Genomic DNA, 20,146 nt, shown 5'->3' on the forward strand with positions numbered 1-20,146 from the left:
CATCTTCAAAAACAACAAGAAGTCCTGCAGCACTTTATAGACTAGAAGATATTTTGGAGCGTAAGTGTTCCTGGGCAAAGACCCGCTGTGTCTGACAGGGGTTTTTGCCCACGAAAGCTTCTGCTCCAAAATATCTGTTAGTCTATAAGGTACCACAGGACTTCTTGGTTTTGAAGCTTCCTTTCAGACGCTCGGTTTTGGCATATTCCTTTCGTTTCATATTGCAGATAGAGAACAAATTTCAAATAAGCAAACGCAAAGGAAACAGATGCCCCTTCCCCCCGATAGCTTGGTAAGCCTGTGGACAAGTTATTGCAAAAACACCTCATGTCATAGCTGTGTGAATTTGAGTTCATGCTGGGAAAGACGAGGCGCTGCCTCGGTGCAGTGGTTTTCCTTCAGACGCTGGTGTGTGAAACAATTCCTGTCCGCGTAGATACTCTCCTTTGGCAAACTATCTTTTTTTGCCCATCTTTCAATAAAGAGGCCCTTATCTTATTGGGGGAAGGGGGAGCGCGCAGAGGGGAGTATGTTACTTTGAACGTAATGCATTGATATCAACGAAGAAAGGCGCTGAGCTATCAGAAGCCCGTTTCACATTGCCTTTGGGGGAATAGGACGGCTCAAAATCTTTAGCTTGGAGAGAAGATTTGGCCTGGAAATGTTTAGCTCTGGCTAACAAGCAATTGGTGGCTAGTTGGCAGGAAGCTGAAGCGGTCATGGAAACAAAGCTTCTGAAAAATCACAAGGGTGTTTTCCAAAGACTCAGAAGCCTAAATCCTTCTGGCTTCCAGTGCGCTCTAGGCTCCTACGGGCCAGATGTCCAAAGATGTTTAGGAGCTTTGGGATGCAGATGAGCAGCCACAAAAGCTTGAACTCCATGGGAGTTAGGTGCATCAGTATTTGGATGGGTCTGGGGCTAGTTGCTTATTTCCACTGCAAGGTGCCTAAATACACTTGACATCTGGGCCTTTGCTCCAAAAGTTCCATTGAAAGCCAATAGGATTTCAGGTCCTAAGCTTAAATCCTGTTTGATAATCGGTCTAAAGCTGTGAAGTCGCCCAGGGCGTATCTCTCCTGCCATCACCTGGCCCTCCTCTCGTGACTTGGGCTTGTGGGACTCGGTGGGCAGAGACCTGTGGGCTGAGGCTGGAGCCTGGGCTCTGGGGTGGCCTCAGAGCTGAGCTTCCAGACCACATGGCAGTTTTCTAGCCCTGCAGCCTTAGTCCCATAAGCTGGAGTCATTTGATCCTGGCTCTGAGACTCCGGGCTGCAGTGCAGACGTACCCGAAGAGGGACTCTGCACCAAGTGCTTTGAGGCCTAGATGAAATCACAGGGTCCGATTCGCCTCTCACTTCCTGGGGGGCAGGTGGCCCCACGGCCATGGGCGGGACTTGGCTGATAACCCGAGGTGGAGGCTTCAGCCTTTGTTTTCTGGGAGGTGGTTGGCTTCTGGTTCCTTGGGGCGGTTTCGCTGCATGTGGCCGTGGCTGCAGGCCGATGTAGCCAGAAGTGGACCAAGCAGTTGTCCTTGGTTTTGATGACTTGCGTTGTACAGGTCGCTCCTGTGATCGCACTCTCAGAGCTCGGGGAAATTTTGCAAAAATAAGGGCATTGGGTCATGTCAACCGAGCAAAGACAATTCAACACCCGAGCCCAGATCCCTCACGTTATTTCGGTTCTGAAAGTCCGCTGGAAGCACTCAGAGGAAATCAAAGGCTTTAGGAGCCTAAATACCTTGGTGGATCTGGCTGTGGGCAGCTAGAAGCGGAGCTCTGATTTTACAGCGATGACACCAGCGCAATTCACCGACACAATGAACAACTGTGCCTCGTCAGGCTATTCGCCCAGCTGAAACAACCCGCTGCAGTAACTGTTACTTGTGCAACAGTCTTTGCTCAGGCTGGGCCGCTGCTGCGGAGGGGGCCAGGTTTGCAAGATGAACTAACGAACGGGGCCGATCTTGCAGCCCTCGCTCGGGCGGAGGTCCCGCTGACACAAGCCTCTCGGACCAGTGTCTAGGCCGGTGTCCTGTCTTATGCGGGAAGTGGAACCAGCTTACGGCAGAGGCGAACGTGGGTAGAGCCAACTTTGGTCTGGAATGTGCATTCAAGCAGCTCGTGCGTTTGGGTTGGGGCCTGTGCTACACCTATCTGCCTGGTCAGATGGGAAATGAACAGCAGCCCTCTCCCTCCGTGGTTCACAAGGGGCGTGATGAGGGTCTCGTTTGTGGGGTAGATTTTACTCAGTGTAGAGCTGATCTGTGCGAGGCAGGAGGCAGTTCTGCGTCAGCGCTTGGTGCTCGGAAGCCAAGATTTCTTATTTTAAAACTGGAACATCTGAGTTCAACCAACGCTATTAAAAATAAGCTGAATATTCTGCTGCGATCTGGAGGGAGTGAGAGGTTTCGTAGAGAGGCAGGGTGGGGGGATGGAAAAGCAACTCCAAGGAGGCAAATCTAAACCGAGACGAGATTTTCCTCCCTTTAAAGTAACTTTTGATGCCTTTCGAACTCTTGCCTGGCTGTACCTTAGAAGCATATGCAACCCTGGTTTATTTTGACAGAAGTCTCTTTCTCTGAGCTGCCTGGATTCACACACACACACACACACACACACAAAAGTGACACTTCCCCTCCCTCCCCCCTTCCCCCTGTTGGCAAGTGCGAGTGTGAATCTGAATGGAGCAAAGTTCAGGAGGCTGCCTCACTTGCAAAACAGTGTTGCCTCCAACGGAGGGTTGCGGGGATTTTAACCAGATCCGGTGAAGGAGAATTTATATCTCTAAACCCCCAAAGCCTTGAAAAGACCTAGAAATGTGGGGAGGTGGCAGCTGTAAAATTCCAGATACCTGGCAATTTTATATATAAATATATATATACATATTTAGCGAGAAAAATAGGTGCCTTTTAAAGGGAGGGGATAGGCATGTTTGTATAACACCGCCCAAGTTCAGAGCCTGAAAGAGATGTTGGCCGAGGTAATCAGAACAACCTTCAAATCCACGGTTGTCATTACTGTATCCCTGCCTGAGGAGTCCCTACATTTCAGCCACATTTAAGGACTGGCACAAAATCCGTCTTGAGTTTTCCCCTTTGCAGATCTCATCCGTTTCTGTGAGCCTTGGGGAGTGCTCAGCCCTTCTCAGAGGGACATCCAGTTTAGGTCGTGAGCCTGGAAGAACTTGCTCATGCATGTAAAGTTACCCGAGTGGGAACCCAGCCAGCGCAGGCTGAATGGCTAATTGTGCACGAGGGGGCTAAGAGCAGAGGAAGGTGGTCTGTGGGTAGGGCTCCTGCTTAGATCCTGAGGCCTGGTTTCAAATCCCTGCTCTGCTGTTGGCTCCCTGTGTGACCTTGGCAAGCTTCTGAATGGTTCCATGCCTCAGTTTCCCCAGCTGTAACATGGGGATAATAGTTCTGCCCCACGCCCCAGGGAGGTTGGAGGATAAATACATTACAGTGTATGATGTGCTTTGAGGTCTCCTGCTGAGCAGTCTCCGTAAGAGGTAGGACTTATCATAGGGTGAACAAGGGAATGTGACCTTCAGCTGGGGCTTTGGGTGTTTTTTGGCCTCAAAACGTCCAGAGGTGGTGCCCAAGTTGTTGCCTGGGATGGGGAGATGCGACTCCCCCGGAGATCCGGGAGGATTTGATTTAGGGTCAGATGCTCTGCTCATTGGCAAGGTAAGAGTCGCTTGCAGAAGGTGGCTTTGGAACAGCCAGGGCCCAAGGGACAGAGCTGAGATTTTAAAATCGAGGTCGGGGAGGGGGGCAATCTGTCTGTTGCTGGGGAACGTCAGGATTTCGGATCCCAGTGTCTGGCAGCGAATCCTTCCATGTGTGAGCACCGGGCTGTGATTTTCGGTGGCTTGTTCCCTTCTGCCTGTTGTGAAATGATTTGGCTCATGGGCTCAGCCTCAAATGTGGCGGCCAAGCGTTCGCGTTGCTGCTTCGTGGCTCTCGGCCCTCCCTGAGCTGAAAAGGGAACAGGCCTCTGTGTGAGCTGCTCCAGCAAACTCTGAGCATTCCTTCCACACAGAGCGATCCCAGGCAGCTTCCTGCACCCCTGATTTTAGGCCTCCCATTCGCCTCTGTTCAGTTTAGGTTTGTCTCATCATCTTCATGTGTATGGGCCGGCCTGCACGGCTGGGCCCGCCATCACACACCTCATTTCTAGCCGTTTGCTAAGTTTTTCCCCTTTTCCCTGGTTTCTCCTGCTTTTGTGAGGGAAAAACTGCCCTGAGGGACAGAGACTGATCCTCTAGTAATAAATTATCCCCTGGATTTCACTGGGAGAAGTCCCTGTTCACTGCGCCCTGGCACGCGGCGCGAACCTGCGTTGGTTTCTCCCCAGCGCTGTCTGGATTTCAGCCGTTGCCGAAGAGATTTATAATTTGTGTCACTTTTGTCAGTTTGTTCTGTTGGGGGCGGCGATCAGACAACAGCAAAACATTTCCGTTTTTTTCATCCTGAAACCTTTCAAGATCGTCCCGCGTTTGATTAAAAATGCAAAATTGCTGTCTAGAGGGTGACGTTCCAAGGAGCCCCTTTGACAGCGTCCGACAACCGTGCTTGGTTTGACCAGAAATTAGACCTCCCCCGCTCCCACATGTCGCTTTTGCTGATCGTTTTCAGCCTGGCCCCAAACTCTTCTCCCTGCCCTGGCTTGGAGTTTGCAACGAGCTGACAGTCCTGCGATTCACCTGGTTCTGTTGTGAGTCTCTGAGAACCTCCTCACAGAGTGCGGTGACACACACCGTCCTACGCCCCGAACTAGATACGGCATGAGAAGGTTCTTCAGCCCAGTGGGCAAAGGCTTAACCGGAGGCGGCGGCTGGACGTTGAAGTGAGACACGTTTAGACTGAGAATAGGGTGCAGATTTTTAACAGGGCAGGAATCAGCCGTTGCAGCAACTGGCTAGTTACGTGTGGGATTCTCCATTGCTATCAGTGGGATGGGACAGCTTTCTAACCGATGTGCTCTGATTCAGCCAGGATTTACGGCTTTGTGACAGCAATTGGCGTACAGGATCCTGTGGGCTCCACGAGGCGGGTGGAGAGCGGGTCAGAGCCGTCCCTTCTGGCCGTAAACATCCCTGGGCAAGATACAATTTCTCTGTGCTCGTGGGTGGGTGTTCTGCCTTTTTTGCAGCTACTTTACAGAAGACGAAATTACAATATGTTACCCAAGTGAAAATGCACATTTAATGGTTTTTTCCTCCCGTGCTGCTTGGTAACGTTTCTGGAGTGATTGAAAGCAGAACTAAAAAAACCCAAAACACAACTAATTTAACCATTCTCTGGAGCCCTGGGCTGGGTTCATTCAATCCCCTCCTCCCTCCACAGTTCTCAGCGCTGTCATTTTCATAGCGTGCATTTTGTGAGCAGCTGCGATACAATGGGTGTTATACTCGGAGTCAAGAGAGGGGACTTCTCTTACTGGCCTGAGTGCCTCAGTTTCCCCCTCTGTAAAATGGGGAGAGTGGTGCTGCCCTTGTTTGTCCAGCGGCGTGAGACCTGCTGATGAAGACTTCAGAGGAAGTGCGTTTTGTTTTCTTCTTCTTCCCCATTTACCAGAATCCCCAGTTCTGGCATGTTCATTTAAACAAAAAAATCTCTTGCTTGAAATCCTTTGCCGGAAGCCCCATTCCCTGACATTTTGGAATTTCAGCAGAAACTTAATAGAAATGAAACTTAAATAAAACGAGAGGGAAAAAATATTTTTTGCTAGCTCTATTGGGTGTCGAGAAAATCTGGAAACCGTGACCCCAGAGGCTTAACAGCAATCAAAAGACAAATTGTTATTCTTTAAATCCTTGCGTGATTGTTGGAGCCCCCCTCCCAGTGCTGCAGGGCAGTGCAGGGCCTGCCTCCACGTAGATGAGGTGAACAACAAGAAGTTTTGTGGCACCTTATAGACTCACAGATAGTTTGGAGCATGAGCTTTCATGGGCGAAGACCCACTTCATCAGATGCATGAGTGGGGGGTGGTTTCAGAGGGGTGTTTAAAGAGAGGGGTCCCAGGCAGAGGGAGGGCCAGAGCTGACAAGGTCTCTTCAGCAAGGTGGAGATGGCTGGGCAGCTCTGGCCCTCCCTCTTCCTGGGACCCCCCTCTTTAAACACCCCTCTGAAACCCCCCCCCCACTCGTGCATCTGCCGAAGCGGGTCTCTGCCCACGAAGGCTGATGCTCCCAACTGTCTGTGAGCCTATCAGGTGCCCCAGGGCTTCTCGTCCTCGCAGCTGCAGCCGGCCAGGGCTGCCTCTCTGCCAGACGAGGTGCAGGGGGCAGCGTGGGGCCAAATTGCTTGTGCGGTCCGACGCCAAAGGGCAGAAGTGGCCCCTCGCCCACGGGCTGCCCTGCGGGGCGCGGGCTCGCCGGAGGAGGCTGGGGAGCGGGGCTGCTCGGGCGGAGGTGGTTCTGCAGCGCAGCGGGGAGGTTGCGCCGCCGGCTCTGCGTTTCCCTGCCTGGCTGGCGGGGTGGCTGGTTGAAGGGGCCGGGGGGCAGCGCCCCAGGCGGGGTGGGTGACCTCAACCGTGGGCCGCTCGGCGGGGGGCTGAGCCGGCCCCTGTTGGCAGCCTGGGCAGATCCCTCGGCTGCCTTGTGCCCCGGTGGCCCCTCGAGGGCTGTGTGGGGGCGGGCGGGAGCGGGGAGCGGGGGGGGGGGGCCGGCCCGGGGCTGCGGGGATGGGCTCCTGGCGCGGGGCTGCTGCGGGGGGACGAGCCCGGGGCTGGCTGCGGGCTGGCGCCTCGGGCCGGAGGGGGGAGCGAGCGGTGCCCGGCTGCGGAGCGGGGCTGCGGCGGGGCAGGGGCGGCCGCGGGCGGGAGGCTGGAGCCCCTCGCCGCTCCGTGCCTCAGTTTCCCCCGCTGGCGTCGGGGTCCCCATCGCTCCGGGCCCCCCTGGCTGCAGTTCGGCCGCTCGTGAGAGCCGGGCAGGGCGAGGGGCTGGGGGGGGCTCCAGCCTTGGGTCAATAGCGGGGGCTGGAGCAATGCGGGTCCCCCCCGCTCGGCTGCCTGGGGCGCGCCCTCCCCCCAGGCCGGACCTCTGCCAAGGGGGCCCGCGGGGCTGGGGCCTGGGGCGGGCGGGGCAGGGCGGGCTCGCGGGTGGCGCCCCGCGGGATTGTTTTATCTTTCCCCGTACACAGCCCCTTGCTTGTGTCCTGCCCTCGGCTTGGCCTGGCTGCGGCAGAGCCCCCGGTTCCCACCCCTGTACCCCCAACTGCGCCCTCCCAGCCCCCCGCTCCCCACCCCTGTACCCCCAACTGCGCCCTCCCAGCCCCCCGCTCCCCACCCCTGTACCCCCAACTGCGCCCTCCCAGCCCCCGCTCCCCACCCCTGTACCCCCAACTGCGCCCTCCCAGCCCCCCGCTCCCCACCCCTGTACCCCCAACTGCGCCCTCCCAGCCCCCCGCTCCCCACCCCTGGACCCCCAACTGCGCCCTCCCAGCCCCCCGCTCCCCACCCCCTGCGCCCTCCCAGCCCCCCGCTCCCCACCCTTGTACCCCCAACTGCGCCCTCCCAGCCCCCCGCTCCCCACCCCTGTACCCCCAACTGCGCCCTCCCAGCCCCCCGCTCCCCACCCCTGTACCCCCAACTGCGCCCTCCCAACCCAGACCCCCACCCTGCGTCCTCCCAGCCCCCTGCTCCCCATCCCCTGTACCCCACCCTGCGCCCTCCCAACCCCCTTCTCCCCGCCCCCTGCGCCCTCCCAACCCCCCTGCTCCCCACCCCTGCACCCCCACCCTGCGCCCTCCAAGCCCCCTGCTCCCCACCCCTGCACCTCCACCCTGCACCCTCCCAGCCCCCCGCTCCCCACCCCTGTACCCCCAACTGTGCCCTCCCAGCCCCCCGCTCCCCACCCCTGTACCCCGAACTGCGCCCTCCCAGCCCCCCGCTCCCCACCCCTGTACCCCCAACTGCACCCTCCCAGCCCCCTGCTCCCCACCCCTGTACCCCCAACTGCGCCCTCCCAGCCCCCCGCTCCCCACCCCTGTACCCCCACCCTGCACCCTCCCAACCCCCCGCTCCCCACCCCTGTACCCCCAACTGCGCCCTCCCAGCCCCCCGCTCCCCACCCCTGTACCCCCACCCTGCACCCTCCCAACCCCCCGCTCCCCACCCCTGTACCCCCAACTGTGCCCTCCCAGCCCCCCGCTCCCCACCCCCTGCGCCCTCCCAGCCCCCCTGCTCCCCACCTCTGTACCCCCAACTGTGCCCTCCCAACCCCCTGCTCCCCACCCCCTGCGCCCTCCCAGCCTCCTGCTCCCCACTCCCTGCACCCCCAACTGCGCCCTCCCAACCCCCCGCTCCCCACCCCCTGCGCCCTCCCAGCCTCCTGCTCCCCACTCCCTGCACCCCCAACTGCGCCCTCCCAGCCTCCCGCTCCCCACTCCCTGCACCCGCACCCTGCGCCCTCCCAGCCCCCTGCTCCCCACCCCCTGTACCCCAAACTGCGCCCTCCCAACCCCTTGCTCCCCACCCCCTGCACCCTCCCAGCCCCCCGCTCCCCACCCCAGACCCCCACCCTGCGTCCTCCCAGCCCCCTGCTCCCCATCCCCTGTACCCCACCCTGCGCCCTCCCAACCCCCTTCTCCCCACCCCCTGCGCCCTCCCAACCCCCCTGCTCCCCACCCCTGCACCTCCACCCTGCGCCCTCCAAGCCCCCTGCTCCCCACCCCTGCACCTCCACCCTGCACCCTCCCAGCCCCCCGCTCCCCACCCCTGTACCCCGAACTGCGCCCTCCCAGCCCCCCTGCTCCCCACCCCCTGCACCCCCACCCTGCGCCCTCCCAGCCCCCCGCTCCCCACCCCTGTACCCCAAACTGCCTCTCCCAGCCCCCCTGCACCCCACCCCCTGTACCCCCAACTGCGCCCTCCCAGCCCCCCGCTCCCCACCCCCTGTACCCCACCCTGCGCCCTCCCAACCCCCTGCTTCCCACCCCCTGCACCCTCCCAGCCCCCTGCTCCCCACCCCTGGACCCCCAACTGCGCCCTCCCAACCCCCTGCTCCCCACCCCCTGTACCCCACCCTGCGCCTTCCCAACCCCCTGCTCCCCACCCCCTGCGCCCTCCCAGCCTCCCGCTCCCCACTCCCTGCACCCCCAACTGCGCCCTCCCAACCCCCCGCTCCCCACCCCCTGCACCCCCACCCTGCGCCCTCCCAGCCCCCTGCTCCCCACCCCCTGTACCCCAAACTGCGCCCTCCCAACCCCCTGCTCCCCACCCCCTGCACCCTCCCAGCCCCCCCGCTCCCCACCCCCTGTACCCCACCCTGCGCCCTCCCAACCCCCTTCTCCCCACCCCCTGTGCCCTCCCAACCCCCCTGCTCCCCACCCCTGGACCCCCACCCTGCGCCCTCCAAGCCCCCTGCTCCCCACCCCTGCACCTCCACCCTGCACCCTCCCAGCCCCCTGCTCCCCACCCCGTGCCCTCCCAGCCCCCCAGCTCCCCACCCCCTGCACCCCCACCCTGCGCCCTCCCAGCCCCCCTGCACCCTCCCTGCTCCCCACCCCCTGCACCCCCACCCTGCGCCCTCCCAACCCCCTTTTCCCCACCCCCTGCGTCCTCCCAACCCCCTGCTCCCCACCCCTTGCACCCCCACCCTGCGCCCTCCCAGCCCCCCGCTCCCCACTCCCTGCACCCCCACCCTGCGCCCTCCCAGCCCCCCGCTCCCCAACCCTGGACCCCCAACTGCGCCCTCCCAACCCCCCGATCCCCACTCCCTGCACCCCCACCCTGCGCCCTCCCAGCCCCCCGCTCCCCACTCCCTGCACCCCAACCCTGCGCCCTCCCAGCCCCCCGCTCCCCAACCCTGGACCCCCAACTGCGCCCTCCCAACCCCCCGATCCCCACTCCCTGCACCCCCACCCTGCACCCTCCCAACCCCCCTGCTCCCCAGCCCCTCTGCACCCCAACTCCTCCTCTGCACCCTCCCAGCCCCCTGCTCCCCAGCCCCCTCCACCCACACTCTGCACCCTCCCAACCCCCCTTCTCCCCCCGCCCGCCGCCGCTCCCAGCCCCCTGCTCCCCTACCCCCTCTGCCCCCCAGCTCCGGGCTGCAGCTGCACACAAGCCCTCGATTTCCCCTGCACGCGCACACACGTTTCCATACTCAGCTGAGCTCGGAACCGTCTATTTTTTGAAAGCGCGGTCGGCTCCGAGCCCAGCGCTGTCCCTCCCCCGTCCCCAGGGCTCCCCCCTCAGCCCCTTGCTAGTAAAGCTATGTTCTTATCCGGGGGGGGGCAAAGGAAAAGAGCGCTAGGGCCTCAATCTGTTCCATATGGTGGCCAAGCCTCGTTTCAGATTTAATATTTTCCCGCTCCCAAAAACAATAAGGAGCTGGAGCCAAGTGCTATATGCAACGAGGAAGTGTTGGCTCATGGCTGGAACATGTGACATGGCTCGGGCACGGGGAATGTACATGTATGTGTAATAAATCCCATGTGCAGAGAACACAGCAGCTTTTCCTGCCCGCCACGGCTGGGCACCTTTGGCTCACAGGTGGTGGTCTGAACGCCCAGCCCTGGCTGGGGCCGGGAGGGAGGTTGGTGGGTTTCAGCTCTTGGTCGTGGCTGAAATTCTAACGGGACCTTGTTTGACACCCACCGCCCGGCAATGTTTTTCATCCCAAACTTCCTTTTCCTTTGAGAAACAGCCAGGTGTTGGCAGCCCCCCACTGGAGACCCCCAGGAGAGCTCCAGGGCTCATCTGTCTCCTCTGCAGCAGCAGGCCCAGTAATGGAGGTTACCTCCCCTGCCTGCAAGCCTGGCCTGCTGGGGACCGAACCACTGCCTACGGTTTCATTGGGGTCAATGTCTGAAGTCTCCATGGGGCAAAAAAGCCATTTCCCCTCTTCTGTTCCCTGCCAAGTTCTCCACTTCAGAAGGCAGAGGAAACTCCACCAACCAGAGCCCTGGCAGGCTGGGAAAGCCCCTCCCCGCTGGAAAAGGGGAAACCGGATTTTTTCATGGATTTCGACCTCAGGAACCGTATGAAAATATTGGCCAGCCGGCTCCGTCACCATCGCCTCCCTCCTGCTCGTGGGGTGAGCCAGAGAAAAGCTGACAGCAGTCTCTTCTACCAGGGCAGGGGAGAGATATGCACTTGTTTGGCCTGTCCTGTCTGTGTAAGAGCCCTGCAGTGGGGCTGTAGCTCCCAGGCTGTCTGGCCGGGGGGATGGATCCCAGACGCTCGGGTTCTGTACCTCAGGTCTCGTGCTTTGGCTCAGTTGCTCCCAGGCATGGAGTTCCCTTGGGGAAGCTGATCGTTTCTCAGACACGCAGAGAGCTTTGCCCCCCGACCAGTGGGAACCGGCGCAGGCCCTGCGAGAACAGAGGCTGGGCTCTTGCAAATCCCAGCTTGAAGCATCGGTCTTCTGCTGGCGTGGCAGTGGTGCCCAGGGCTTTCCCTGACAGTGCGGGCCACGTTGAGCTGGCTTGCTAGAGTGTCTCTGTGGCATCTAGGCACTTGTGGTCTTTCGTGTATTTCCCTTCCCCCTGCAAGGCTCAGGGGTGCTATACCAGGTGCTATTATACCTCTTTGTAGGAGTGGGGAAACTGAGGCACCATCATGTCAAAGTCACCCAGGCAGTGTGGGAGCAGGGGACAGAACATTGGTTTCCCAAGTGCTGCATAAGCCCCCTCGGCACCGTGCTGTGTGACCATCAAGGTTGTTTGCTGCTTCTTTGATTCTACCAGCAGCAGAGACCTGTATGTTCCTGGCCGGGCAAAATTTAGCAGCCCCAACTTTTCTCTGTTCAAATGGAAATTATCCCCCCTCCCGCCCCCAGTTCTCAGAGTCTCCAAAGCCGCGTCTACACGTGCCGGCTACTTCGAAGTAGCCGCGCCAACTTGGAAATAGCGCCCGCCATGTCTACACATGGTGAGCGCTATTTCGAAGTTGAAATCGACATAAGGCGGCGAGACGTCGAAGTCGCTATCCTCATGAGGAGATGGGAGTAGCGCCCTACTTCGAAATCGAACGTTGAAGTAGGGCACGTGTAGCCAATCCGCGCCCCGCAACATCAAAATAGCGGGGTCCGCCATGGCGGCCATCAGTTGAGGGGTTGAGAGACGCTCTCTCTCCAGCCCCTGCGGGGCTCTGTGGTCACCGTGGGCAGCAGCCCTTAGCCCAGGGCTTCTGGCTGCTGCTGCTGCAGCTGGGGATCCTGTCTGCAGCTGTTCCTGGCACCCTTATTTTGATGTGGGCCGCTTTGGTGTGTAGACGCTCCCCTGCAGTGGCTACTTCGATGTAGTGCTGCCCAACGTCGACGTTGAACGTCGATGGCACCAGCCCTGGAGGACGTGTAGACGTAGCTAAAATGTGCAGAGAAACGTTGGGTCGGGTTCGACCCCGAATTATTCCCTTTAAAATGGATTTTTCAGCATGGGACGCAAACCCTTTGCCCAGCTGTGTTTATTATCTGTTTGTCTGGCCGCAGCTGGGAACCCCGGTCATGGGCACGGTGCTGTGTGAAGGTCGAGTCTGACAGGCCCCTGGGGAGCCCTGGTGTTACTGAGACAAATGGCACACAGAGCATCTAAACCAGCCCCAGGGAAGTGACAGTGGGACAGTGTGGCTTGAGCTGTCTGAGCAGGACCCCAAAAATGCCCCAAGACCGGCTTTCGACCAGTCCGAGATTGATTTTGCAGGGGTGGAGGCACTCCGGGGCGCGGGGGGAAGGGGGCTCTCCTGCAGTCCCAGGGCTGGACACTGACTTGAACAAACAGCTGGCACCTGCGATCCCATGACTCCTGGAGCTGGGGCTTTGAGACAGATCAGCGAGGCGAATGGGCAGCCCTGAGGACATGGGTGACCCAGGGGCAGCTGGGAGAACAGCTCCGGGCTTCTGACTCCTCTGTGGTTTGATTGGCGGCTGGGGAACATAGCCTTGGGCCCACCTGAATTGTAACAGGAATGTGAGGGAGGACAAGCTGCCACTGGGGTAGGTGGCATTTCCTGTGCCCGTCCCTCAGCAGCCACGACAGTCTGGCCGGCCGGCCATGCAACCCTGTGCCCAGCTGTCTGTCTGTCTGTCCGTCCAAGGGCTTTGCTAGCTCCTGGCACCACAGGCCCGGCGGGCTGGCAAGCGGCACTGCCCCAGCTGGTGGGGCGGGAACAGGAGCCGAGACGCCGGGCCGCGCAGCGGCTGCAGGCTGGCCCCTGTGCCTGGCTGTGCCTCGGTTTCTCAGCGGGGACCTGGGAACAACAGGCAGTGCTCCTGGCCTTCACTGATGAGGCACCCGGAGGGCCGTGCCGTGCACAGGGTGGGGCCGGAGGCTGAGGGGATGAAGGGACAAGTGCCCAGCTGATCCGGGCGGCGGATGTGCCCCCCACGCTGCAGAGTGAGGTGCGCCTGCCCAGGGTCTCTGCCAGCCTGACCTGGCGCCATATCAGTTCGCCCCAGAGCCTGGGGGCAAGAGCCAGGCAGCGGAGAGCTTGTTGAGGGCCCGCCCGCGCCAGCATCCGGGGGAGCCTGAGGCTTTGGGTGGGGAGAGACCCCCCTCCTCCTGCCACGGAACCGCCCTGCTGTCGTGAGTGTGACGGAGGGAGGTCTGGTCTCCTCTGGCCTGCTGAGGGTCGCCTGATGTTAACTGCTGCCCCTTCCTGGGGGAAGCCTGGTGCTTGTCGTTTTCTGGCCAGGGACAGTTTCTGTTCAGCAAAGGCCCAGGGCAGTTGGCCTGGCAGGGGCTGTGGGTCAGGAGTGAGGGGCCCTGGCAGGGTGGGGGAGCCCAGGACTGGCAGGGGCTGTGGGTCAGGAGTGAGGGACCCAGGACTGGCAGGGGCTGTGGGTCAGGAGTGAGGGGCCCTGGCAGGCTGGGGGGGCCCAGGGCTGGCAGGGGCCGTGGGTCAGGAGTGAGGGGCCCTGGCAGGCCGGGGGGGCCCAGGGCTGGCAGGGGGCATTGGCGGAGCTCTGTGCGGGTGACCGGCTTTCTCAGCCTCCCGCATCCACGTAGCTTGTGCCACGGCTGCTTTACTGGGACCTCCCATTCACCCCCTGGCTGAGGAGCTTGAAGAGAAAGAGCTGCCTCCCCCACTGCATGAAACCTGGGTGGGGGGCAGGAACGTGGCACCGGGCTGGCGGGACTGGGCACAATGGGACATCCACTGGCATCAGAGGTTTGGCAGTGAAGCGGGCTGGGGGGAGGGGCACAGATGGCCTCCGGCACTCTGGAAGGTGAGGCGATGGGGGTGGGGGGACCTGGGGAGGGGGTGCTGTAGGATGGCACAAGCCAGGCAGGGGAGGGGGTACCTGGCACGCACATGGAGGGGGTGGGCTCGCTCCTGCCTGGGTCGCCAGCTGCCCCCCTCCCCCAGCCGCAGGTGGCTCCTGGCATGGCTGGGCACTCTTTGGGCATCAGCCCAGCGAGGAGGAGCTGGGCAGGGGCGCAGCTGCACGAGTCGGGGACGTGCCCCCCCTTGCCTGGGGGGAGCAGCCTGTGGAAGGCTGAAGCCATGTTGCCTGTGGGTGGGGGGCGGTCATTCAGCTCCCTGACACTGACTCAGCTGGGGGAGAGATGGGAAGCTTCTCGTAGTGGGCTGCCCGCGCCTCTCAGCCCTGACCCGCAGCCCCATGGCGAGCCCTGCCTGAGCACCCTGCTTCCCCGGTGCCAGGGTGCCGGACACCTGGGGTTTCTTCCTGGCTCTGTGGCTGCCCTGCTGCGTGACTTGGGGTGCCGGTCGGCCCCTTTGTGCCCCAGTTTTCTTTTCCGTACAATGGGCCTCATGCTCCTGACTGCCTGTGTGAGATGCTTTCAGAGCAGCCAGTGCACAGTGCTAGCAGTTGATGATTATCCCAGCTCGCTCCATCCCTGGGGTGGGGGAGAATGGGTCGTTCTTGGCCCCTTGGTTGGCTTTAGGGTGGGGTCTGGACCAGGGTGCTTCATCCCCACCCACAGCTGGGACCAGAACCTCTAACCACTAGGCCCCACTTCCCTTCCAGGGGCAGGAGTCTGAACGTGGGGGCCAAGCCCCAGCCTGGAACTGGTGTCACACGGGCTGATTTACACTCGGTGTTAAGGCAGGGGAAGGGGGTGCCCACAGCCAGGGTAGGAGCACTCCTGCTCTCCCCGGTGGCAGGGACGTGGGTCCCAGCAGGGCTCTGGGCCTCGGATGTTTGTGTTGCTCACAGTGCTGGAGCTGCCTGGCACCTGGCCCCTCGCGGCAGGGCGTGCCGGAGTCACAGGCTCCTTCCTGGCAATGGGAGGATAATTCCAGCTGAATTGATCCAAGAGCTGTTAGCGCCTCTGCAGCTGCCCAGGGAAGGAGGCTGCTCTGCGATCGCACTGAGCTTGGGGAAATTCCCAGTATCCCCACTGTGCGTGTCCTTCCATGGCACCTCATTCGTCTCCCCATCATCTGCGGGTCCCTCTGTGGCATCTCGTCCATCACTCCATCATGAGTCCTTCTATGGCACCTCAGTCGTCTCCCGCTGCTGCGTGGGTCCTTCCGTGGCACCTCATTCATCTCCCCCTTCTGCGTGGGTCCTTCCGTGGCACCTCATTCATCTCCCCCTTCTGCGTGGGTCCTTTTGTGGCACCTCATTCATCTCCCCCTTCTGCGTGGGTCCTTCCGTGGCACCTCATTCATCTCCCCCTTCTGCGTGGGTCCTTCCGTGGCACCTCATTCATCTCCCCCTTCTGGGTGGGTCCTTTTGTGGCACCTCATTCATCTCCCCCTTCTGCGTGGGTCCTTCCGTGGCATCTCATTCATCTCCCCCTTCTGCGTGGGTCCTTCCGTGGCACCTCATTCATCTCCCCCTTCTGCGTGGGTCCTTCCGTGGCACCTCATTCATCTCCCCCTTCTGCGTGGGTCCTTCCGTGGCACAGTGTTCATTTTGCACCCCCCTTTCCCCTCTTGATTGAGTGCTTCCATGACAACCTTATTGCTCACCCCAACCTGGCTAGGGGACTTTCCCATTCTCTGGGCAGTGCTGCCAGGGACCCCTCTGGCCCGACTGTTGCCACGTGGCACAGGACCCTTTGTGTGCAGTGCCCCTCTCGTGGCAGCACTGTCTCGTGTCCCAGTTGCTTGGCACTGCCGCAGCCAGGTCTGGTGGCTGGCAAATGGGGCTGCTGGTGGTGGGGACAGCCGGTCTCAGGGCCTAGGCCTTGCGGTGGAGTTAACGGAGAGGGGGAGGCCCGGAGGGGAGAACCCCCGTTCCCACCCCACCCCTGTTCCTGGGGCCAGAGCAGCACCCTGTAGAGTGGAGGAGCCTCGCACCTCATTTCATGCTTCCCAACCTGTGCCCTGGCCTCCTGCCTGATCGGCACATTCCAGGCCACCGCGTGTCCTCATCACCGTAGCTTGGGCACCCAAGAGGCACACGGGGTCCTGGGCCAGCTAAACCAGCCTTGGCACAGCCCCTCCCCTCCTGGTCATAGCACCAAACAGCCCCTCCGGCTGGGGCGCTTAGCTGTGCCGGGCTGCCTGCTCCCTGTGCGTGGCTGGGGAAGGGGAGTCTCAGGGCTGGTTTTCAGCTCCACCCAGGAGCAGGAGGTGGCCGTGGGAAGGGGCAGGCAGGATCCTGGGCTCCATGGCAAAGCCCAGGGAAGGGGGTAGCCTGGAGCTAAGTTGAGTGAAGTAGGAGCCAGGACTCCTGGGTTCTCTCCCCAGCTCTGGGAGGCCAGTGGGGGCTGCTGGGTGAGAGGGGGAGGGGAGAGGCTGTGGGTCAAGAGTTTTCAGTTCCCCTCAGCTCTGTCCTGTGACTCACTGTGGTCCTTCTATTGCCTCATGCCTCAGTTTCCCCTTTGTAAAGGGGACTAACATTTCACTGCTTGTTGAGTGGGGGGGGCACGTGGTACTGAGGTGCTCAGGGTAGATAATTAGCCAGACACAGGGCCTAGACCGCATCTTCTTTGCCCTTTGTCTGTGTGAAGCTCAGGCCCAGACTGGAGCTGGCCAAGTGGCTAATGGACCTGATTCCCATCAGGCCCAGGCACCTGGGTGCCTTCAGCCCCAGTGCAGAACCAAGCCGAAGAGCCCCAGCCTGGACCAGGCCGACGTCTCCAATGTCAGGAGGCGGGCCGGGCCGGGCCCAATAGAAAGCGCCTTTCGGGCTGGCACTGAGCCCCCAGCGGGGCTAGCCACACCCTGCTGGTCTCCAGGGGGTAGGTGGGGCCCAGCTGTGGCCCAAACCCCAATGGCCACGGTGCTGGTTGCCCTGGGCGGGGGAGTCTGTCTTCCAGCCTGGCATGGACACAGCCTCACACGAGGCTGGAACTTGCCAGGTTTGGTCCTGAAAAGTCGAAATCGCAAATGAACCGAAAGTCAGGGGAAAATCCGGGAGTTCGGCCCCACTGAGGGGTCCTCGGGCAGCTCGAACCGTTTCCTTCCATGGCCGCCTGCTGTGAAACCCACTTCCTCTGCGTCGGGCCTTCCCGAGCGGCCCTGCCGCCGGGTGTGCCTCCAGTGTGTGCTGTGTGCGACGGGGTTTCCCTCGTGTCATGCAGGTGCGTCCCCTTTCTGCGGCCCGTCTCCGGGTGTGTGCTGCGTGTGTGGTATTGTGGGTGCGTAGCCGCTGGGTCTCCCCTCCCGTCATGTCCTGGGTGCGTGTGTAACCGTTTCCAAGAGAGTAAAGCCGCCTGCAGCTGCCGGGAGGATGCTCCGTGCAGGAAACACTCACCGTCGGGTCCCCCCCCAGTGAAAAGGTCCTATCCGGATAAAGCGGCCACCCAGGCACCTGGCCGCTTCCCCTGGAGCCCGCACCCAACCTGCTGCGTGGGGTAGGGCTTTCCCCGGCCTCAAACCTCCCTTCTGTCCCTCCCTCGGCCTCTCACCTTGGCCGCTCCCTCGCTCTACCTCTGCACCCGGCCCTCCCCTTTCTGCCCCAGCGACTCGGAAACAAAGCAGGGCTTTCAATGGGGATATTACCATGAAACTTTAGCCCTCTTCCCTCTTGGTAATTCTAAACTCCCTGCTCCCAGCAGCAAGCAGACGGTTGTCTCCTGGAGCAGCCGGGTGCGGTGGGTAGCCAGTATCTCAGCAGTGCTGGACACAGGTTCCAGGCATGGGGCCAGCAGATGCCAGGCTGGAAGGGATGGGCACAAAAGGGGCAGATGCCTCCCAAGTTGGCTGAGCCCCTGCGGGTGACTTGCAGAAGACACAGGGCTCAGCCCGGGGTGAACGTACAACTCTGCTTCCAGCCTTGCCCCCGGCTGCTCTCCTCTGGGCCTGGACTGAGCTGCTCCTCAGCTGCCCCATCACACCCTGACCCAGAGGAGCTGGGTCCCTGGCTTCCTGCATGGGAGTCCTCTGGGTCTCGCTAGCAGGGCCCCAGGTGTGAACCAGGCTCGGTAAGGGCTGCTCAGTGGCAAGTGCAGAAGGACAGCAAAGACCCCAGGCTGGTGAACCGTGTCACAGAGAAACCCAGCAGAGGGGGATGCAGAGTCCAGCTGGGCAACCCCTGGGAGTCCTCGGGAATCCAGGGGGTAGAGTGGGAAACTGCCCTTCTGCTGGCGAGGTACCTGTCACCTGCCTGCCCTTGTCCGCCTGTCCGCCAGACAGACCTGTCTCTGCTCCGCAGCCGTCTGCCCACCTGTCTCTGGGCCCATCCACCCGTCTCCACACCACCATCCACGCCCCCCCCGCCATCTGCCCGCCCCTCTCCACACCGCCATCCGGCGACCCCCCCTCCACACCACCATCCACGCCCCCCACTGCCATCCGCCCGCCCCTCTCCACACCGCCATCCGGCGACTCCCCCTCCACACCACCATCCACGCCCCACCACTGCCATCCGCCCGCCCCTCTCCACACTGCCATCAGGCGACTCCCCCCTCCACACCACCATCCACGCCCCCCCCACTGCCATCCGCCCGCCCCTCTCCACACCGCCATCCGGCGACCCCCCCTCCACACCACCATCCACGCCCCCCCCACTGCCATCCGCCCGCCCCTCTCCACACCGCCATCTGGCGACCCCCCCCTCCACACCACCATCCACCCCCCCCACCGCCATCCGCCCGCCCCTCTCCACACTGCCATCCAGTGACCCCCCCTCCACACCGCCACGCCCCCCCCCCCACTGCCATCCACCCACCTCCTCCACACCACCATCCGGCGACCCCCCCCCTCCACACCGCCATCCACCACCCCCCACACCACCATCCGCCCGCCCCCTCCACACCGCCATCCATCCATCCATCCACCCACCCCCGTCTCCACACTGCCATTCATCGACCCCCCCCGCCCACCCCTCCATCTCCACACCTCCATCTGCCCCCACGTCCCCCCATCCCCCCCCCATCCCTCCCGGCTCCCTTCCCTTCTGCCTGGTCTGCACCTCACCCACCCGCCCCTCTGTCTCCAGGGCCATTCTGTGTAGCTCCTCTGCCCGGCGCCAGGCGGAGGGTCACACCATCCCCGCCTCTCTAGCTAGGGACCGGGGTAGCCCAGGGCACTTGGGAATCGCTCCTGGCAGAGGCTGGCGCCTGAGGGAGAAGGCCGAACCCCTCTGCTGGCTCCTGCCTCGGGCACCCCCAGCCGCCTGGCCCCCTCTGGCTTCTCCGGCCGGCTGCGGCCCAGCGCTGTGCAGCGCCGAGCACACCGCGCCCAAGCCCAGAGCAGCTGCGGGGGCTCGGAGCAGGGGAGGAGCTGGCGGAGGCGGCCAAGCCCGGCCAGTCCCGCTCGGGCTCCGAGCCGATCCCGTCTGACCCCAGCCCGCCCGCCCGCAGTGCGGCTGCAGGCGGAGCGGGGGCTGGGGGGCGGGGAGACAGTGTGTGCGGGGGGGCGGGGTACCTGGTGCGTGGGGGCAGGGGCGGGGGGGCGTGGTGCGCGGGCGGGGGGCCGGTGCGGTGCGGTGCGGGGGGGCGGGGGCGGGGGGGCGTGGTGCGTGGACGGAGGGGCGGGGGGCCGGTGCGGTGCGGGGGGCCGGGGCTGGTGCGGGGGGGCGGTGCGGGGGCGGGGGGCGGGGGCGGTACGGGGGGGCCGGTGCGGGTGCGGGGCCGGTGCGGGGGCGGGGGCCGGTGCCGGTACGGGGGCGCTGGGGCCGGGGCGGGGGCGGGGGCCCGGTGCGGGGGCGGGGGCGGGGACGGGGGCGGGGGCCGGGGCCGGGGCCGGGGCCGGTACGGGGGGGCCGGGGCGGTACGGGGGGGCCGGGGCCGGTGCGGGGGCGGGGGCCCGGTGCGGGGGCGGGGGCGGGGGCGGG

General features: G+C 62.5%; 1 protein-coding gene across 6 annotated transcripts in view; it reads left to right on the forward strand.

Moving 5' to 3' along the window:
* The window catches only part of NFIX (nuclear factor I X), a 124,132-nt gene that overhangs the window by 2,876 nt on the left and 101,110 nt on the right, over positions 1-20,146 (forward strand). The window lies entirely within an intron of this gene.

This window comes from Carettochelys insculpta, chromosome 29, assembly GCF_033958435.1.
Source record: "Carettochelys insculpta isolate YL-2023 chromosome 29, ASM3395843v1, whole genome shotgun sequence".
Taxonomy (NCBI): Eukaryota; Metazoa; Chordata; order Testudines; family Carettochelyidae; genus Carettochelys; species Carettochelys insculpta.